Genomic DNA, 16,843 nt, shown 5'->3' with positions numbered 1-16,843 from the left:
AATATAAGGATCCTAGAGAATTTGAGATTTGCGATGTACGACATGAAGGTACCTCCAAGGCCAGCACAGTTTGAGGCTCTAGCGATTTGGGAACTAATGGCTAGACAGCAACAACAAAAGAAGTTCGAGACCAGGATAAGAAAGGTAGAAAAGACACTAGCGGACGCTAGGTGGGATAATGCACAGAAGGTGTGGAGGTCAGATATATTGCAGGGGATAAAATTGTTTCCCGCAATTGCTAAGGAAGAAGAGGCGACAGGCAAGAAAGCTACCTGTAAGACAAACAGGAGGTGTTCCAAAGATAGAGAGGACGAGGAAAAGTTAAGGAGAGAAGACGAGTCAGAGGATGAGGAGGCAATTGCTGAACGACCGTCCACCACCTTATGCAGAGAGTGAACAAGGTCCAAGTACCAGTTCTGCCCCTCCGGCGGTACAGAATAATGAAACTCCGAGTTCAGAAACGCCATCGGGATCTAAGGACCCGAGTTTACTGTTCACCCCGCAGATACCGCAGGTTAGGAGAATATATCCAGATGTGCCTATATTGAAAACAGCAGAAAATTATCAGCCGCAGGTCCCAAGGTACTACAGCAGTGACAACAGTACGAGAATGATTCTAGATCCAACCGTAATGGGAGTACAGAATGGTCGCAACCCAACATTGGCACAAGCTGAATCAACCCAGTTTTTGATGCCTCAAAAGCAGATGCAGGGGGGAACCGCACATGCTCAGATGACGGGGAGTCAGACGGGCATGCCGGCAATGATGACCCATAGTGTGGGAATGAACCTGCCTCAGAACCTGGGGAATGGACAGAACCCAGATGCGATATCCCTACCCATTACTGTAGGTCCACCGGTACCTTTGTACATTCAGCCTAACTCAGGTATGAGCGGTCAAGGATCAATGGTGCAGAGTGGGACGGAAAGGAGGTGCATAGAAAACACTCCAGAGACAACTCCGATAGCGGCTCTGCCAACTGGATCTGGGTCCTTGATGGAGTTTAGTCCCATATGTGCTCAGTCAACAGTGGTGAGGTCGAGTCCCCCACTGATGATACCGCTATCATCGAACACTGAAAAGTTGCCGCAACCATCAATGGCAGTCGATGTGAATGCTACACTGATGGGGTTGAATGCGCAACAGCTGACACAGTGGTTCAACAGTCTGAATTCCACACAAAGCTCAGCCAGTGGGAAGGGAGAAGACTATCTGAATAAGGTCAGGTTGAACATGGAAGCAGAAGAATTGGTGGAAGGGACTATGGGCTTGAATAGGTTAGAGTCCTACTCGGAAGAAGAGCTGAGGTATCTATGTCCTAGGATTACGAGAGAAGTGAACAAGGTACATAGAAGGTTGCAAGAAATAGCTGACAAAAACGGGGTTGAGATAGACAAGACAAAACACTTGAGCAGGAGCTATAGATTGGATTTCGGGACCACAGACTTTGAACACATGAGGTCAGCAGGCATGAAAACGCATCTTAGAGAATTGCTGCAGAGTGCACAAGTGTGGAGGTGCTTAGACAAATGGGAAAGCAGATGGGCAAAGAAAAAGGAAAAGAGGAAAGACAGTGTCCCAGAGCACAACGAGAAAAGATCACAGAGTAGTGATGCAATAACCATGTTACCAATGAGGGAGACAGCAGGGGGAAAATTAATACATGTACCGTGGCACAGAAGCGACATTCAGTCTTTTACGGATGATTTTCCCAAACTGAGAGAGAAACCGATTGAATGGTATCAACAGACTGATAGGTTTGTGAAGCTTGCAAAATGTCTTTGGGAAGACCTGAACACCCTCTTTGAGATTGTGGTTCCGGCAGATTTGTGGGAAGACTGCAAAAGGGCTGTAGGTTGGCCGACAAGTGAACCAGAGAGAGACAGGGATACGGGTGCACCATCACCTATGGTAATGAGCTTGTACTATAAGGTGATTGAGCATTTGAAGACGAAGGTTGCCGCGAAAAATGTGGATTGGCAGAAGATTGATCGAACTGCCCAAGAGGCTAAAGAGTTGATTCATGGTTACTATGAGAGGTTGTTGAAGGCGTTCAAGAACTACAGTGGCACGGAAACAATAGAGGCGAAGGACGTGCTTCATTTTGTGTTTAGATTTGTGGAAGGGCTGAGACCAGAGATAAGTCAGATGATAAAGACGCATTTGATTTGTTGACAGTCGAAACCTATTGATGAGGTGTTGAATTATGCGAAATACTGTAGCGACGAAATTGAAGTGAAACAGAAAAGGTTGAAAGAGAAAGTGATGGTGATGCAACTTAAAGCAGCTCAGACAGGTCTGCAAGGGTTGCAAGGGTTCCAACAGCAGATACCGCAGCCGCAGGGAAATATGGTGTTCCAGGCACAGGCGAGAGGCAGAGGCAGAGGAGGCTTTGGGAGTAATGGTCCGGATTTGAACACTGTTGCAATTCCGAATGGTGTGCAGGCAATGAAAAGGGTGATGCCGTGTCACGTGTGCGGAATCGTCGGGCATTGGAAACGCGAGTGCCCGATGGTGATGCAGGAAGGTGCAGGTGTTGGTCAGCAAAACAATGATGTCAATGCATTCCAGACAATGAGGGGACCGAAAATGAGAGGTCCAAACCCAAATTTTCAGACTATAAATCAGCTGTAGGGATTACAGCCCATGCAGCCGCAGCAGATGCAGATGCCCCGTATGCAGATGACGCAAATGCAGCCAATGCAACAGCAGTTTCCCATGGTACCTAATCAGCAAATGCAAATACCTTTGGCACCAGTGAGTCAGCAGCAAGTGATGGTTCCTCCACAGGTCTCGGGTCAGGTGATGAATACAAATGGCACCGTACAACAGTTCCCATTACACAGTGAGAATGGAATAAACAGTGTATGGGAGAGTGAAAGTTCAGATGAGGAGGGAAATTGTGTGCTTGCAGCATCCTTGGAAGTTGATCAAAAGGGTCCATATGTGGAGGGAAGAGTTATGGGTCATCGTGTTTCATTCTTGGTTGACACAGGAGCTACACGTTCAACTGTTAGGAGCATTGAAGTACCAAATTTGCCACTCTCAGGGAGAACAGTTCAAGTAGTGGGAGTAGCAAACAGGCACCTGACGAACCCAATCACAGATCCAGTACAAGTCAGAATTGGTAACTATCAAGGGTCACATAATTTTGTGGTATGTGACTCAAGCCCGATAGCACTGTTAGGGAGAGACCTATTGTGCAAATTGGGATGTTCGATTATGTGTTCGAACGATGGAATTAAAATTCAGACGAGCAGTGATGGGGAAGAAGAGGACAGTGTAGAAGGGGATGAGATGGAAACTGTCGATGAAGAATATCCTCTGATTAACCTTTTTCCGATGATAACTAAAGAAGATATTCCAGCTGAATTACGGGAAACAGTCAGAAAGGAAGTGTGGGATATGACAGGAAAAGAGGTGGGATTGGTGAAAGGAGTGGAACCAGTGAAAGTGACCGTAAAACCCAATGTAACCTTTCCCCAGACCCCACAATACCACATGGCACAAGACACCCTCATGAAAGTCGCCCAACTCATTGACGAGTTTGTAAAACAGGGAGTACTGAAAGAAGTGTTAAGCAGTCCATGTAATTCACCAATCATGGGACTAATAAAGCCGAGTGGAAAGGTCCGAATCGTGCAGGACTTGAGGAAAATAAATGACATCATAATTAAATGCTGCCCTGTAGTACCGAATCCAGCTGTGATAATGTTTCAAGTCCCTTGCGAGGCCGAGTGGTTCCCAGTCATTGACTTGTCACAAGCATTCTTTTCGGCGCCTCTTCATGAGGACAGCCAATTTCTCTTTTGTTTCAAATTCTTAGACAGAGTTTACAGTTGGTGTCGAATTCCTCAAGGGTTTTCGGAGTCACCGTCAATTTTCAATCAGATTCTAAAGAAAGACTTGGAAGCGTTAGAATTGCCATTCGAGTCAACCCTAGTACAGTACATCGATGACTTACTGATTGCATCTAAGACAGAAAGTGGCTGCACAGCCGACATCATTGCTCTACTGAACCATTTGGGAAGGAATGGACACAAGGTGTCTCCTTCAAAGTTGCAGTTCTGTCAGAAGAAAGTAAAATACTTGGGTCATCAAATAGAGAAAGGGTCACGGAGAATAATGAAGGAAAGAATAACAAGCGTACTTCAAATGAGTCCACCAAAGACGAGGAGGGAGGTGAGGAAGTTTTTGGGGATGGTGAGCTACTGTCGCCAGTGGATTCCCAACTTTTCAACTCTAGCAAAGCCTTTACTGAAACTGACCCAGAAGGATGCCTTGGATGAAATTGAGCTGAAAGGAGATGAGATGGATGCTTTTATTGAATTGAAAGAATGCATGTGCAGGGCTCCAGCTTTAGGTATGCCTGATTACACAAAGCCTTTCACATTGTTTTGTCATGAACGTGATGCATGTTCTTTGTCTGTCTTGACCCAAGCCCATGGTGGCATAAACAGACCAGTAGCGTATTTTTCAGCTACTTTGGATCCGGTCGCAGCAGCACTGCCAGGGTGTTTGCGCGCCGTAGCAGCAGTTGGTATCAGCCTCACTCAGAGTGAAGGAATAGTGATGGGACACCCATTAACAGTCATGGTCCCTCACTCAGTTGAGATACTTTTGACCCGCTCCCGAACGCAACACATGACTGGAGCAAGACTCACAAGGTATGAAACAATAATTCTGGGCTCACCGAATGTGCAGCTGAAAAGGTGCACTACGTTGAATCCAGCAACCTTGCTTCCCGGTGAAAATGCTGAAATTGAGAAGGCTGAAGACGTCGAGCACGACTGCCTTCAGGTGACTGAATTTTGCACAAAACCCCGACCTGATATTAGGGATACTAAGCTTGATGAAAATGACCATATTATTTTTGTTGATGGTTCATGTCTAAGAGATGGGTTGGGAATTTTGAAAGCAGGATATGCTGTATGTACTGTAACAGGTGTCTTGGAAGCGTCCTGGCTCCAAGGAGTCTATTCCGCACAAGTAGCAGAGCTTGTAGCCCTTACAAGAGCATGCCAACTGTCTACATTGATGAAGGTTACCATTTACACTGACAGTCAGTACGGGTTTGGGATTGTGCACGACTTTGGGCAACTATGGTCACAGAGAGGTTTCCTGACCTCTTCAGGGTCCCCAGTGAAAAACGGGGAGAGAATAAGGGAATTGTTACACGCCATTCAGATGCCAGCCGAAATTGCAGTGGTAAAGTGTAGTGCTCATACAAAAGGACAGGACTATGTTTCCCTGGGAAATGCATATGCGGATCAAGTCGCAAGATTTTGTGCCTTGAACTGTATATTGCTCAGGGATGAATGGAATTTGATAAGTGAACCAGAACTCGAACCAGCTGAAGCATTTGCCTTGAAGGTCGTGGATACAATGGATGAACTAAAAGCATTACAGAATAGCGTCAGGGAGGATGAAAGAGTTTCCTGGATTAAGTCACAATGTACAAGGAGACCAGATGAGTTATGGGTTTCAAATGAAGGAAAATTTGTTTTACCAAATAGTCTCTTATCGCAGCTAGCGCGGTTCTATCATGGGAAGGCTCACCTAGGGAGAGATGCCATGATAAGATTGTTCAAAACTGATTGGTTTAACCCCAGATTCCGTCAAGTTGCAGAAGCAGTTTGCCATCGTTGTGTCATTTGTCAGCAGATGAACCCAGGAAAGGGAACGGTTGTGAACGTGAGCCACATTGGCAGGGCGGGTGGCCCGTTCAGCAGAATGCAGATGGACTTTATTGAGATGCCTGTGCATGGAGGTCTGAAGTATGTGTTGGTGATTGTGTGCATTTTTAGTCACTGGATTGAAGCATACCCCACACGTAGAAATGACAGCCTTACAGTTGCAAAACTATTGTTGAGGGAGTTGATACCACGTTTCGGATTCCCGATCTCTTTAGAATCGGATAGAGGAAGTCACTTCAATAACGAGGTGATAAAGTTACTTTGCGCAGCGCTGAACATTGAGCAAAAACTGCATTGTAGCTATCGCCCTGAAGCCTCAGGACTGGTGGAACAGATGAATGGTACACTGAAATCAAGAATGGCGAAAATATGTGCATCGACAAATTTGAAATGGCCTGACGCATTGCCTTTGGTGTTAATGTCGATGAGAAACACCCCTGACAGAAAGACTGGATTGTCCCCGCACGAAATTCTCATGGGCAGGGCCATGAGACTTCCTGCAGTTCCCGCAAACGCGCTTTTGAATATTACAGATGATATGGTGTTAGACAACTGCAAAGGTCTGGCTGACGTGGTTCGCTCTTTCTCTCACCAGGTGGAAGCAACCACCTTGTCACCGATCCAAGGTCCAGGACACACACTGAAAGCAGGTGACTGGGTCGTGATAAAGAAGCACGTGAGGAAGTCGTGTCTGGAACCCCGTTGGAAAGGCCCTTTCCAAGTGATCCTGACGACCACTACCGCTGTGAAGTGTGCGGGAGTTCCCAACTGGATTCACGCCAGTCATACAAAGAAGGTGTTGTGTCCCACAGATGAGGAAGTTGAAGCGCTGAAACTGCCAGTACCTGATAACAAAGTGCCGAGCGCTGAGACAGAGCAAAACAGAACTAGAAGCGAACAGGCAGAAATAGAAGAGAGAGAAATATTCTCTGAGGACGAAACAACCGATTCACTTGGGGAAGACCAAGGAGAAACCTCAGACAGCGACGAAGCAGCTGAAAGTAACAAAGAGCCTGAAGCAGCTGAAGGTAACAAAGAGCCTGAAGAAAGTAACAGTGACAAAGGGCTCGAAAGAGGTGAAGAAGCAGGAGAGCCTGATCAGAGGAGGGCTTTCCCAGAAGCAGACGGTACAGAAAAAGAAAAGAAAAACCTGATTGACTCCCCAGAAGGAGGGGACAAGACAGAACAGAACGAAACTGTTCAAACTTCCTCAGAAGAGATCGCAGGTCCATCAAGTGGACACAGTGCAAAGAGAAGACCAAGTATATCACCAGTAAAACTAAGAACTAGAGAAACGTTGAACGACAGTGGAGGGCCAAGAGTGAAAGAGAAAAGAAAGGAAGTGTCTGTCGTGGTACCAACATCAAGTGAAGAAAAAGACTTGGCCAAAGAGGAAAGTACCAGTGAGGCAGAATCGAAGAGAGATGCAAAATTGAAAAGGAAAAGGATACCAAACAGGAGATATTCCGGTCCAGAATGGGCATATGTAGTCAATGACGATTGGACCGACGAATTTGTATCTCTTAGCCTCGAGAACGAAGAAGAAGAGATACCAATAGAAAAGAAAAGTTTTATGGACACTATTGATTGAAAGGGTGATAAATGACATTGCTTGCTATAATCTAACGTGATACAACCAGCTGAGACATTGCTAAACCGGATGAGACATTTGCTAACTTGATAAGACTTTGATAACCTGATTGACTCTTAAACCCGATTTGAGACAACGTTGCTAACTGATAAAAGACTGAGTTATTGCCGAATTGAGACAAATGCTGCTGACCGATAAGTGACTGGGCTCCTGAAGAAAACTGTGTGAACATTGCGCTCGTTCAGCTTTGTAACTAATTGCTAAATCGTTTCTTTATAAGTGTTTCTAGCTCTCTGATTCTATACAGATCATGACTAAGTACGCTACACAAAACAGTAGAGTGAAATATTGTAAATATGCGTGTATAGGCTTGATAACTGCATGTGTACTAATAATAATGGCAATAGTGCTTGCAACGCGTGGTAAGGGTGAGAATGAGAAAATTGATGCTTCTACTTCTGCTCCTGTTACTGTCACTGAACTAACCGCATTGAAAAGACTGGAATTAGATGAGAGACACTTGCATGATAAGAAGGAACTTTCGTATAATGTTTTCTATCGCCTACTAACAGAATATGTTGAGACTATGGATGCGAAAGATTGTTATGTGTGTACACAGATACCGACATCGGTAACGGAAGGGGTGACTTATCACCACATGCCTCTTACATATGGGATTACATGTAGTTTAGTAACTTCTAGATTTTATGGTCAAACTAACATACAGTATTTTTATTCAAATTATGATGTTACCTTTGCATATGTTCCTATAATAACGCAACTAAGCCAGATTGCTAAAGATTGGGATGCTAAAATAATGAGGGAATTTTTCGAGCCAATGCAACCTTTTGAAACAGCTCACGCTCATAGGGAAAACCTTACCTGCTTGCTCTCTGCAGTAGAAATAAGCTTTTTAGATCGCACAGATGATAGAAGGGCACAAATGAATGCGAAATTAGAAAAAGAGCTAAGTAAGAGGACTTCAGTAGATAATTATGCTTTTGCCGCAATAAAAACACAAGGAAAAATAGCTTTAGACGCTTGGCATGTAGGGAAATTTTGTATATATCGTGGTGAATCTTATTATGATAACATTTTTGTGGGAGCGAGTGAATGTAAACATACGTTTATCTTTAAGGCCAAATGGACATTCATGCTGAACGGACTTGACCCTGTCATACCTGGTGTATATTACATTTGTGGGCATAACGCCTATTATCGTCTTCCAAAGGGATGGTGGGGGAGATGTTATTTGGCTATAGTGTTCCCAAAGGTTTATCAACTGGATGACCTATCGGTGATTCCAAAGACGTCTGGATCTCATCGTATCCAGAAAAGAGAGACTGCAGCTGCTGTGGTAGGAGATATATTTGGAGCCATGATTCCTTCATTGGGAGTTGTGTTGAATTCCATCAAAATAAGAAAGTTGTCTACTATAGTGGATAACATGTTGACAAAGTTTTCAGGTGCTATAATCCTGATGGATGCTGAACTTGCAGCAGAAAGAGCTATGACTCTTCAAAACAGGCTTGCCCTAGACATTCTTTTAGCAAAGGATGGCGGCGTTTGCAAAATGCTTGGTGCGCGTCACTGTTGCACGTATATACCAGACAACAGTGTGAAGATTAAAACAATGCTTGCAAATCTAACAAAAGAGAGTGCAGACTTGAAGGAATTGAAAGAACCAGGAGTTTGGGAGAAGGTTGGAAAGGGAGTTGCTTCAGTGGGAAATTGGCTTGGTGGCATTTGGAATGGAATATTACTAAAAATAATACAGGGAATACTAATAGTACTAATTTGCATCTTTGGGATTTGGGGAATAAAGAGGGGAATACTAATGATCATGGAAAGAATTAAGAGAAGGAAGGAAGAGAAAATGATGAAAAGAATGGCAGAAGAATACAAGGCAAGAACAAGGGGAACTAAAAGGCAAAGAGAACTGACAGAATTTTAATGGAATAAAATTTGTGGGAATAGTTTTGTGTGATGACAAATAGTCATCAGAGGAGGGATTGATGACGCAGAAACGAAGGTTTTACATTTATTAGCGCAAAAACGTAGTGCCGCAATAATCAAGTGCGACTTTAACCGAACTAATAAAGATTGTACGGGGACAAATGTGCCCTCAGAGTAGTTCGCCAACATTTATAAGCGTGCTTTATATAACGTGATGTATTAGAATTGTACTAATCTGACATAACCGTAAACGTGTGCCATGATTTGCTTGTTTGAAATGTTTTAACTTAGCATAACTTTAGTGGAGGCTTCGGCCTAGTTGCCTTGTCTCACGGTTTAGATGCTCGTGTTTTTCTAATGTGCTAATAAAACGTGTATTCCTGCTTGAAGCTGTACTTTTCCAGTGAGATCGGTTCACATGCTTATCTTTAAGGTTTCGTGCCAGCCTGGCATCTTCTTCTTTGCTCCAAGGTCAATCTGCAGGTGCAGACAATGGAAGCTCTGAAAGTGAGTTAATTGGTAAAATATGTTGCAACTTACGTTCCCGACTCCAAGGATAATGTAGGCCTAGGTAGAAGCTTGTAAATTGTTGTTTTTGATTGGACAATTTGAAGCCAACCTATGAACCCTCCAATGGAAGACCCTACTGGATTTGAACTGTTGATTATTTAAACCCGGTGCACAAGAAGAAAGCGGCCATTACCCACTGCACCCATTGAGGACATTATTGCCCATTGCAGCCATTATGGCCCATCTTGCCGACCTCGTCATTTTGCCATCTTCTACGATGCCAATTGATGTTCGACGCCATTTTGAATGAGACTTTGATGCTTTCTCTAATCGAGAGAAAGAGACTTTAAGTAATTCTCGCTCTAGAGACTTTAACTTTGATCTGCCCCTTTGCATAAAGTAGTAGTTTTGTCCTTTTATCTTGCCGCTGTGAGGCAATTGCCCCGCCCACCCTGCCCCCTTTGCCCCCGTCCCATGCTGATCGAAACCGGTACCTGTGAGACGAAGACTTCCTTGAATGCTGATTGAATTTGGTAAATATGAAAGGAAATTGTACAATTGCATTGTGTTTCTTTTAGGTAACCAACTGCTGATTTTTTATAAGAGCCCTAGTTAGGAGTTTTCCAAATCAATGTTGCTAAATTGTTTTTTTGCATGAAGTCCCACATGCAGATGCTAATTTGAGGTTAGATGAGGATTCATTTGTTGCACGATGCAATTTGAGACCTTGTTATGCTGACTAATGTATGCAATTAGCCCATTACAGATTATAGTTTTAGTGGTTTGCGTTGCTATTATCGAATGCATTGTTATTCAAATGCTGCATAGATTGCATCTTTTCGCCGTTATGGACAGCTATTAATGTTCATTTACATATATCATTTGGTGTTGAGACACATTTATATCGTGCTAGCTTTGTTAATATAGGGAAATAAATTCATTAACTTTGAATGAACTGGTGTGGTTATTCATGGCCGAAAGGTCATGGTTCGCCGAAATGTTTTCTGGATTAATTGTGAAGTGTTATGTTGATCAGGGCATTGCTTATGTTCGTTATTGATTATTGATTTGATTAAATTGACTAATCTCGGGTGAAGAGAGCCCCACTTGGTCAAAAGATTCATCGACCCAAGAGCGTCCAAATACAGGTAATTTATTAGGACGGAACGCTCTATCACATTCTAACTACTCTAGGCCTATATAAAGCTTTTAAACTACTATTACAGAAGAAAAAGAACAGCAATAGAAACAAATAAAGTAGGAAAGATTTAGGGCCTAATTACGAGCCAGCCCTGTGGAGAGGAGACCGCCACAGCGTTGGCGGTCTCCCCCCACGGCCATTACAATGTTTCCACTGGGCTGACTGGCAGAAACCTCCGAAATCAGAGGTTTCCGCCAGTCAGCCCAGTGGAAACAGTGTGGCGGCATTGGCCTTGGCTCTTCATGGGGCCGAGGCTAATACCATCGCTCAAAGGGTTCTCCCAGCACCCTCAGAATGCACACTGTCTGCTCTAGCAGACAGTGTGCATTCCGGACGTGCTGGGCATGGGGGGCCCTGCTCTGCCCACGGCATGGTCGTGGGCAGTGCAGGGGCCCCCATGTGGCCCCCAGCACTGGCTTTCCGCCAGCTTTTTCATGGCAGGGACCGCACCAATCTGGCGGTCGAACAACCAGGAGTGCAGCAGTCTGACCGCCAGCGTGAGTCTGGTTGTCTTAAGACCTACAGACTCGTAATGAGGCCCTTAGACTTAAATGACAGAATTGATAGGGAATCGCAAACGCTAAAAGAAAGAGAATACATAAAACATAAATTAAAAGACTCAACAGATGACGAGACAGAAATGTGAATCTTTTGTGAAAAGTGTGGTTAAAAACAATCAGATGGGGGATTGAGAGAGAGCTTTTAATTAACTAAAATAACACATGCATAATTTAATGTGTAGAAACAACGTGTAGGCTTGAGAATGAGAGTAAAATGCATATCATTTTCATTTCTGTGATTTCTTAGCCGTCAAAAATGCACAAAGCTCTCCTATCAGTGGGCTTTAGTTGAAGAATTTACCACTGAACACATAGAGCCTGATTACAACTTTGGAGGAGGTGTTAATCTGTCCCAAATGTGACGGATATACCACCAGCCGTATTACGAGTTCCATAGGATATAATGGACTCGTAATACGGCTGGTGGTATATCCGTCACTTTACCGCCACTTTTGGGACGGATTAACACCTCCTCCAAAGTTGTAATCAGGCCCATAATGTACTTTTTTCACATATTTTACTAGTTTTTCAATAGTGACCTAGATCTGAAATGTATTATGAATAACTGTTTAAGCTTTGTTGGAGGTACAGAGCAGTGGTTATGTGTAAAATGAAGAATATTATTTAGATTTCAAATGTTCATAAGTTCAATTAATGAATAAAGGGGGTCATTACAAGCTTGGCGGGCAGCTACCGCCTTCCGCCAAGCTGTAACCGCCGTGCGGCCGCCAATGCGGCCGCACTCCCGCGGTCCCCATTACAACATCCCCGCTGGGCTGGCGGGCGCAAACCTAGTTTACGCCCGCAATATAGGAGCCGGCTCCTAATGGAGCCGGCGGTGTTGCGGCCGTGAGACGGGTGCAGTAGCACCCGTCGCGCTTTTCAATGTCTGCTATGCAGACAGTGAAAAGCTGCACGGAGCCCTGTGAGGGGGCCCCAGGACTCCCCTTACCGCCATCCTCTTCCTGGCGGTGCAAACCGCCAGAAACAGGCTGGCGATAGGGGAGTCATAATCCCCAGGGCAGCGCTGCTTGCAGCCCTGCCCTGGCGGATTATCACCGCCGGGGCTAAAACGGCGGGAAACCGCCGCCCCCTGCGGTGCGACCGCGGCGGTAGATATGGGTATCCGTACCGCCAGCCTGTTGGCGGTACGGATGCCACTTTAGAGACCGCCAGGGTTGAAATGACCCCCAAAATGTTGTAAGTAACAAAATTGTGTTTCTTTCTGAGTATATGTGATAGAAATCGTGTATTGGAAAAAAATGCTATGTGCAGAAATGCATTACACTAACCATGAACTTTTTCCCTCCATTCTCTAAAACTGTAAAAACTGGCTTTCAGTACATAACTTCGTTGCAACGTTAGAACATGATAAGTTAAATGTTTCTTAGCTGCTATATTCTGATGGATTAGTCGACGGAAGCTAACCTGTTCCCCTGAAGACATCAAATTTGATTGGCCAAACCGGTGGTGGAGATGAAAAAAAGCTACAAGTTATGTTGTTTGTTGATTATAAAACTCATGTTCCTAGGGTAGGAGAGGAAGCCATGGAGTCCTCATGATTCTTTTCATAGGGCATTTACCCATACTCAGACCCTTTTAAGTGGGATCTCTGACTAGACTTTTCACAGATGCTCTCTAAGATGCTACTAAGATTCTTTATTGTTTCCACTTAGGGGCAGATTTAGGGAAAGTGGTGCTGCAACTAGTGCAGCACCACTTTCCCTGCGCCCCTAAGCACCCCCTACCACCACCATGTGTGCGCCATATTTAAAATATGGTGCACCATGGCACAAGGTAGGGGGCAATAGAGTTATTTTTAATGACTCTATTGATGTACTCCGCAGGAGTAGCTCCAAACTGTTGGCGCTACTCCTGCAGAGTACATAGGGGCCCATTCTAAAGAATAGAAGCCCCTTTTAGCGCCTGCTCTTAAGCAGGCATTAAAAGTGCTGTAATAAATGGTGCAAAGAAATGCCATAGGTTTCCTTGCACCATTTTACCGGCTCCCTTAACGGCGGAACGCCCCCTTTGCATACATTATACCTGGCACAGGCATAATGTAGCGCAAAGGCTTACAGGGTGGGTCAATGCATGTATTGCGCCACCCTGTAAATACGGCACAGGGATTTTGGCCTCGTTGGGCCACATTAACGTCAAAACAAATTACGTTAATGTGGCGCAAGGTGGCGCTAGGGGCCTATAAATATGCCCCTTAGATTCAAATACAAGACTTTTACCTGAAACGTACTTGTTCTAAAATTCTACTGAGTTTCCAAATGCTTGTACATCTTTCATTTATGAACTCTCAATTGGTTCTTCTAGGTAATTGTTTTGTCTTTCTTTATAAAACCATCCTCTAAATTAGATTAGGGAATTAAATTGTATGAAATGCACTTCATGCATGGTTCTGTTTAATTTTTATTATCAACATATGATTTCTGATATTGCCAATAAAGATGAGAAACTAAGAATCTGAAAATAAAGTACTGAACCCTCTTCAAACTCTCATCATTGACTCTCAGAGATGTTTTAAGGGATGGGCAAAGTGGCGCCAGCTCAGGTCACCAGCCTTTAAGGGGCCCCCGATAGAGCCAGCTCGGTTTTGCAGAGTCTTGTCATGGTGACCTTGAGTAATTCTTAAACAGATTGTTTTGAATACCATTTTCTTTAATTTATTTTAAACAACAGGTGATGTCTGAGAGTCTATTACAGACATTTTACAGAGAAATGTTGTGTTTATGTTTCGTGCAGCATTCTTTAAAAGGGTTTTTAGATCAGGACCTCATATAAGTAGTGGGAGAGTGGCACAGCGCTTATTTTTAGTAATATTAGTGAGCTGCTGCTATTAGAATATAGACAACACATCACTATCCCTGAATATTAGATGCAAAAATTAGAATTTGGACTAGTGTGCCTGTGCACTGTCAGTGAACTGGCCAAAGGGGGCATGAAAAAGCTGAAATTAGATCATAAATTCAAAGCTGTTACAAACAGGGGCCCCAAAAATACTTTTGGCCCAGGGCCCCCAAAACCCTTAAGAAGACCCTGTTGGCTCCTAAAGAAAATGTCAGTAATAATCTGAAAAGTATTTGATCTTTTTGATTGCAACTCCTTCCCTTCTTACTCACCTCAAAGGGACATCTAAAACCTGCCTTAGCACGTAAGCCAAGAACAAGAAAGTGGAGTTACATACGCTTGCATTCTGAAGATGGTAACTACTGAAGATTTTGTAGGCATTAGATGAGGCTGTTAATGTCAGTCAGTCAGTCAGAAAACGTTATTCGGCATATTGCCATAAAAGTGCACGTGCATATATATGTGTCACCATAAAAATACAATACTTATTACATAATTATTTAAACGAATATCTTCGATCTTCTGATTTACAGGGACTATAAAATCATATATCACACACACCTTTATTCGGCTATTAGCCATAAAAGGAAAAACATCAGGATAGTCATCATCATAAGATAATAAATAAATAATTATACAACTATTATAAAAAGATAAAAATAGTTACATGAGTAATAAATAGTATTTCTAAAAATCCTAAAGATACTTCAATTAACAACAGTCCTAGCACTAACAAAGCGAAATGATTCTATAATTCGTGTCCTGCCCAAGCATTATCGATATCCGCTGGACTAGATATATCCTAGGCATCATGTATATCCGGAGTCCATTGGGTTGCAGGAAAGAGCTCCCATTTGTCCTTTCAGGCACCATAAATTAACTGTAGTCGTTTATCTGGGTTAAAACACCTAGAGCCTCAGGCCCGCCTTATCTCTGATAAACAAAATTGCTAAAAGAAATTGGCTTATGCCAAAAACAACTTATGGAATAGTACTAGATCTCAAGAATCTAGCCGCTTCGTTATAGTTTCTGATTCCTACGTTCCTGCAAATAGGTCGAATCCATTTCCTCCTTGGTTTGTCATAAGCTTTGCAGGTTAAAAGAACATGATCCGCCGTTTCAAAGGTCTCCATATTACACAACCCACATGTCGCCTCGTGTCTTCTCTCACTCTGGGGGCCCCATTTGGAGGTAAAAGCCCTGACCTGGAGAATCCCATATCGAAACTTCATAAATAGTACTTTTGCTCTCCTGGGTTGGATAGTATCTATCCATTCCTCAGCTCTCTGTATTGGTTTGATATCCAGGAAACTTGAGGTCAGTCTACCTAGGTCATTGCTGTGGAGGGGGCTAGTGAGAGAGAGGTCCCAATATACTTCCTTTAGTCGAATCTTGGATTGTGTTGTGAGTGTTTGTGGTTCTTCCCAATAGGATTTCAGCCCTAAATTGTAGAAGCAATGCCTTATGTAGTGGAGCCACGGAAGGGAGATAGTCTTGTCCAGGTCCATGATCTCGATTAGTACTTGGCTATAATGGATCAGTTCAGGGGTTGTCCAAAGTCTACACCAGTAAAGCAATGGCCTTAGGGCTGCCAGTTTACCTATTTGTTTCATATTAATATCATAGGTTAGAGGAATCAATGGAGTAGATGGAGGGAGTCCCAATACCCCCCTCATGAAGTTGTTTTCCTGGGTTACCAGCGGGGTTAAGTTAGTAGTTCCCCAGAGCTCGGCACCGTATAAGGCAGCAGCCTGTGCTTTGCACCTATAGATCTCAAATACTGGTGAAACTATCATGGACCTTGAGCATTTGTAATTTTTACTAATCGCCATAGAACTATGGACTAAGGAGATTGCAACTTTATTGACGTGCGGCGCCCATGACAACTTGGCGTCCAACAATATCCCTAGATAGTTAAAGTTTTTTACTCGTTCCAATTCCTGCCCTCTAATCCGAATGTTTCTCTTGAGTGCTTTATGGGGGTTAACGGACAGATATTTAGTCTTGTTTGTGTTTATTTCTAGTCCCTTCGAGCTGCAGTACTCACTGAATTTCCCTAGTAGGATTTGCAAGCCCATGGGAGTTTGAGATATTAAGATGGTATCGTCTGCAAAAAGGAGGGCAGGAACTGGATCACCATTCAATCTTGGTGAATCATGGTTACTCTGTTTTAGGTGTTCAACCAGATCATTAATATATAATGAAAAGAGAGTTGGGGCAAGCACACAACCCTGCCTCACCCCCCTCTTGATGGGCATTGGGTCTGTCAACTCTCCATTTGGACCCCACCGTACCTTTGCAAATGTATTTTCATGCAACTTCTCTAGCTGGCACAGGAGATTCCCCGGCATGCCCTGTTTCCCTAAAGCAGCCCATAAGGAGTCTCTTGGTACCAAATCAAAGGCCGCACGCAAATCCACAAAGGCAATATAGAAGTGACCCTTCATTAGTTTAGTGTATTTCCACATT

This window comes from Pleurodeles waltl, chromosome 8, assembly GCF_031143425.1.
Source record: "Pleurodeles waltl isolate 20211129_DDA chromosome 8, aPleWal1.hap1.20221129, whole genome shotgun sequence".
NCBI lineage: Eukaryota > Metazoa > Chordata > Amphibia > Caudata > Salamandridae > Pleurodeles > Pleurodeles waltl.
Note: the sequence above shows the minus strand (reverse complement) of the source record.